The sequence below is a fragment of the Papilio xuthus genome, unplaced genomic scaffold (genome assembly GCF_000836235.2).
Source record: "Papilio xuthus unplaced genomic scaffold, Pxut_1.1 DF825017.1, whole genome shotgun sequence".
Taxonomy (NCBI): domain Eukaryota; kingdom Metazoa; phylum Arthropoda; class Insecta; order Lepidoptera; family Papilionidae; genus Papilio; species Papilio xuthus.
This window is the reverse complement of record NW_013533632.1, coordinates 1050323-1056464: the sequence shown is the minus strand read 5'-3', so window position 1 is coordinate 1056464 and position 6142 is coordinate 1050323.

Sequence of the window (6142 nt, the reverse complement as noted above, 5' to 3'; positions counted from 1 at the left end):
GAAAATTTAAAGATAGAACAAAGTACGCCTTAAATTGCTGCAATCTTTTTTATACTTTTTATAAAACTGTTGCTCTTTCGTAGAAAAAACTGACAAAGAAAATTTAATTTTTCCTGTTATCTTAACGTTTAGAATATACTTTGTAGTACAATTATTTAAAGATTTAACTTTTTTATCTAACTTTATAGATTAATTAGACTGTACGTAAAACTTATACTGCCCAATATAATTCCTTGCTTTGTGCATATATGGTGTAGATGAGTAGGTATTTTCTAAATTTCTAAAATTTTTGACCACATATCCAAGTCGGGTGAAAGTTCGAGATTTTTCATTATATAAATTATGATTGTATCAGCTTTGTATTAATTCCACGCTGATAGAATTGCGGGCAACAATTAATATACCGTTATTAGAACCTAGTTTATTCATAATTAAGGTAAAGTTGATACGTGAGTGCGAGTACTAAGACTATTGAGGTTGTGTAAATGCTCAACTAATACTCGACATCTTTATGATACCAGATAATGTAATAACAAATCTATTGGAATACTTATCCTATCCTAGTATCCTAATACAAGAAGTAGAAACTCTAGGAGCTAAATATTAAGGCACTTCTAAAATTTATACTGACTATGGAACCTCTTGATTATTGAAGTATGTTAAAAATATATCTTATAAGATGTAATATAGAGCAAATAAAATTTAGAGAGGGCATACCAGAATAATCGAAACACTTGTCTTGTGAACTATACATAGATATTTGATTAAAATTTCAGTCGAAGGTCACCTTGAACTCGGCGGCAAGAATATCAAAGCACGTGTTCCAAGTCAAACGAAACGGGAGACATTTGTGTTCAACGGACCGCGCTATGCATCAACCGAAGCGGTCCTATACCAACATATACCTAGTAGATTGTCTTAAAACCGCAACCACCGTAATTGTAACGTTTCGTAACAATTCCATATTCTTCTTTATAAATATCTAGATTTCTTTAGAAAATATTAAACGAACAAGATGGTCATTTGATGTACTTAATATTCATATATCTTATTTTCACAGATGGTGATGCGAGGCGCAAGACTCATAGGTTTAGGCTATCATAACGAAACGTTAAATACAAAAATAATATAATATACTGGTAAAACATAAATTACAGGTCATAAGAGTACGATTTACAAAAAAAAATAAGTCAAAAAAATATGTAAAATATACCAGTATTTATTCTTAATATCTGTCTGTCCTACTGAAGACACACTTGAGTGTTTAACTATACTACTAATATTATATATGAGAAAATTTAGATGGATGGATGTTAGACGGTAAACGGCTCAACGAATCTTAATGAAATTTGGTATAGATGTAGAACATAGTCTAAAAGAACACATAGGTTACTCACTTATGTTCTGATTCAATTCTCTGCGGACGGAGTCGCTGGCAACAGCCAGTTTATTTATAATTTATAAGTATTGGCATGTGCTAGAATAAATTTAATAGGTTATTTATGCCTAGAATATGCTTTTATAAAAATCAAAGTCAGCTCTTATTCGATTTATTACTTAATAAAGAGCTTAATGGAAATCTGTTTTATCTTTTTCAGTAATAAAACAAGCAAATCTCATTACATTAAGTGTAAACATATTTCGAGCGAGACTGTACAAAAAGAAAATATAATTCTTGTACAGAAATCCAATAAGCTTCAACAACTTGTTAAACAAATATCTTTTGGTACGAATAATAATAGGTTTCCATGGCCGAAATATAAAAAAAAATACCCTAAGCGTGTTTTCAACAAAAGGTCAACCGACACCTTTTATTTAGTTATATTATCTGTGCAAAATGTGCTGCGAAATATTATTTTTTTAACACGTCGACAACTCAATTTTGGCATGCAATTTTTTTCTCTTTGTATTTCATAATCTGTTGAATATGCATTCATGAATTTCGAATAGAATCGAATTTAAAATATCAAATATTCGAGTGCGGAAACGTTCAATATACTTGTTTTGTTTCGAATTCAAACAAATTTTATTTGCATTTCCTTTATAAAATATTCACGAATTTTAACACGTGTTTAACTTTCTTTATTAAATTCCTTTTTTAAATATTTTACAAAATCAATTTTATGTATGTGTGTAAAGTAAAATGCTTTCGAGTCTCTTATTTTTACTAGACTGCATACTATGAAACTCGGTTACTCCTGCGAGGTTATAACCACCAAGTAAAACCACATGTGTGTAACCTACAAAAGTCGTAACCGAAGTTTAACATTTTTTTGGTATCGAGGGGAAATCAAGTTACCTTTTTGGCGAAAGACAGAGTTATGTGAGATTCTTACTCACTAAAACCCCCTCGGTGGCCTTAGTTATGACTGCGAGGGTCCCGGGATCTCCAAAGGAACGCACCGAGAAATAAGTTTAACCTCACGTGTGTAGCTTACATTATGAATGTGGGATTTATTTTAATAGAATTTATATAATATTAAAATTGACTGTAGTAGAAATAATAGTTCATATATCAAGCTGCATGAATCTTTGCAACAATAGTTGTAGAGAAGCTCGGTAGAGCGATCGCCTGCATTGCGTACTGGTATACACCAGCGTTGTATTTTGTACTCCCGACTGGTATTGTTTCATGAACATACTGTATGGAACAATGTTAACATGTTCATATTGACTTAACATGTTTACGCGGCTAAATTTTGAGTCTCGTCAGAATATAACATGTTTAAATTTGAAATTGTATTAAATATCTCAGAGCTCAACGAATATGTATTACTATGTGTAGTACAGTAGAACTTGGGTAAGCGATAAAAATATTGCATTGCCTTGGATTCTCGCTTATCCAGGTTCGACTATATCACAATATAAGTATATTTAAAAGGCTTAATTTTTAAAATGTTTCGGATTTTATTTTATATTACTTGATAAACTGCTACTGAGTACTGCTAAAGATTTAATAATGTTGCAATTAGAGTTTAAAAATAATAGTAGTAACAATAATATCAATTATTCCTTTGAAAGAAAAGATAGATTTTATTATTGCGTTTAACCGTAAAGTGTGGAAGATTTATTTATATTTTCAAAGGTCGAAACTTGGTTCATCAAAATAAAATGTTCTTTTATAAAAAAAAAAAACTAAATCCTATAATAAATTGTACGTTTACGTATACTAAACTGAATTTTAAATATTAAAACACATTCAGTTTGTATCAAATGCACTTGCTTTAATAATTAAAATAGAAAATAATCAGTCTGCCGCGACAATTGTGTTCAAAAAGAGGGTTCTTACAAGGAAATTTCAAATATTTTTAGCATGTGAGACATGACGCGTCAAATCCGTACAAACAACTTTCAAACATCCCATTTTTGTGATGAGAATAACCCGCTCAAAGACCGTCCCCATATTCGAGCTTTTATTGTGACACCCTCACATCAGGTACACACAACGGATTTTAAAAACGCGCACTTTTATCACACACGTTTAAATGCATCGAGTCTTAATACCGACATACACGGATATCTTTTATTGACCAAAAAATACTGCAACACACCAACTGCTTTAAGATGTTTGTGTATGTTCGTCCTTACAGTCCCATTTAGAATCGTTTAATAGTTACTGAAGCAGCCTCTTAGTGTATATTAATATTAAATTTACACTAAGTGTCTGTCTTAATGACTGTTAGATAACATTGATTCAGGATGTTGTACATAAATCGCATATATACTAAAGCACGTCAGTATATAGTTAAAATCGCGTGTTTCCATTGCCGAAACACATGTATAAACATATAAAATAGTTTGTTCTTTTGTTTGAAAAGATTGAGAGTGTTGACATTATGTTATTGTACATGTTTCGTGAGTGAAAACGGGCAATTACAAAACGTTTAGTTCACCCGTTGTGACACAATCCTTAGCCACCGTCTACACTCACTTTGGACATATGACAGCATTTAAGAGGGTTTCCCGCTTGACGGCACTCAATTCAAGTGTCTACACAGTAAAGTACAAAGGACTCATATCCTTGTCGACAAAATAGCTATTAGCATTTTGTTCTTTATATTGCAGACTGTTTTTAGGTTTTAACACCGTTTGATCACACGAACATTAAATAAATAGTCGTAATAACAAAGCGCGTGGACAAAGTAATATTTGAATAACTATAACTGTAGAATTGACAAAATTGACAAAAATAAATAAGATAAGAATAACGCAAAAAGTACTAGATACTCGTACTTTTTAATTTTTTAATAAATGTGCGTTAATGAGACGTATCTTTTTTTTATAGGAGAAGGGGGCAAACGAGCAACGAATCGCCTAATATTATTTGATCCGACGCCCATGGACATCCGCAGCGCCAGAGGAACCGCAGATACGTTGCCGGCCTTTAAGGAAGGTGTACGCTCTTTTCTTGAAGGCTCCTAAGTCGTATCACCGTAAACGTAGCGGAGTAATGAAGCTACGAAGAAAAACATACAGACGAATTGAGAACCTCCTTCCTAGAAGCATAGGAAGGGGATATATTCTCTTTATGTGCCTCCCCTCCAGCGATTAAGAGTATACGCATCTGCTTGCGTATGTCTATGTGCAACGGTCGCTTCGCCATTTCGGCGAATTTAAATGATTCGCATGTCTACCACCTCTGATATATTCCATCCAAGATTTTTTCAGATAGAACAGAAAAGACAAGTAATAAGAGGTTCTATTTTTGTAATGTAGTTGAATTATGGGCACTTGTTTGTGAATGCAACTTGAGTTACCGGCAATTGAAAAGGGTGATATCGATTTGGAAATACCAGTAAACAATCAATTCAACAAGTGTTACTCTGCGACAAAACACCTCGTAAACCATACCAGCAAATTGTTTTGAAATGGCAGTAAATTCGTATTTACATTATAGCAAATTATAAAAGAACAACTAATGCAAACTTAAAAACACTAACAATTTACCAACACTGAAAAATAAAATATATTTTAGGTTCAAATATTTGTCAACAGTACAAATATTTATAAAGTTATAAGAGCGGCCATACACTGACTGCATTGTGCAGTCGGTATTGACAACTTCAAGCGGTCGCCGTTGTGTGAAGTTATCATACAAAGTTGTAGCTCACCATTCAAGAATCAGAGTTTTATTTACTCGTTTATTCACATTTACTGACTGCATATGCAACTTTAAACTTATTGTAGGTGGGTAGAAGTCACTTTTATAATTTAAAATCAAATGGATGCCCGTTTGTCACGTTTAACTGTAAAATGCAGTCCATGTATCATATTTTTTAGTTAGCAATGCAACAGATTGATGAAAAATATGTTAAATACGTAAATAAATTTGCTAAAAAACATTTGCAAATCAAATATTCTACTAGGTTTAACATGATTATATTTATTTGGTCTGAAACTGTTTTAAAAGTTAAAATGTTGTGTCTGACCAAAACTAAACGGGGGAAAAAGGTTTAATTATCTTTATCCGCATTTGAAAACTTAATTAACCGGACTCCGGCAGTTGCTTTCGTATGTTAGTCGTCATTTAACATTTTCACCAAATGTTTTTATACGCGTGTTTTTGTTTGAAGTATAATTATTTCTTGTAAACTATATTTTTATGTTTGTATTGAATTTTCACTGCCAAAACACAATAAATAACGATGTGTATTCGTTATTGTTACTAATATTATAAATGCGAATGTTTAGATGGATGTTTGTTTGAAGGTATCTCCAGAACGGCTGGACGAATCTCGATGAAATGTTGCATATAGAACACATAGTCTACTAATTGTGTTTGTTTTTAATTTCAGACGGAGTCGCGGACAACAGCTAGTGATAATACATGTGAAATGTCGATAAGTAAGTAGGCTGACGATGTTAGACATAGTTTACTAAAGTCATGTCATAGTACCAGAACACAGCAAAAGTTTCCGAGATCACATAAAAATTTAAAATGTTCTTAAAAGAATTTAAACAGTTAAAACTTAAAGCGATATAATCTTTGATATTATTAGTTTTGTTCAATGAAAACATTCGACTCGAAGCATTCCTAGCAATTGTCCTCGAATGGAAATAGGAATATGCTTCCAGTGGATTTCCTCCTCTTTATTATGCGTTATAATGCTGGCAACTTGCCGCTCACCACAGCATATTGGCA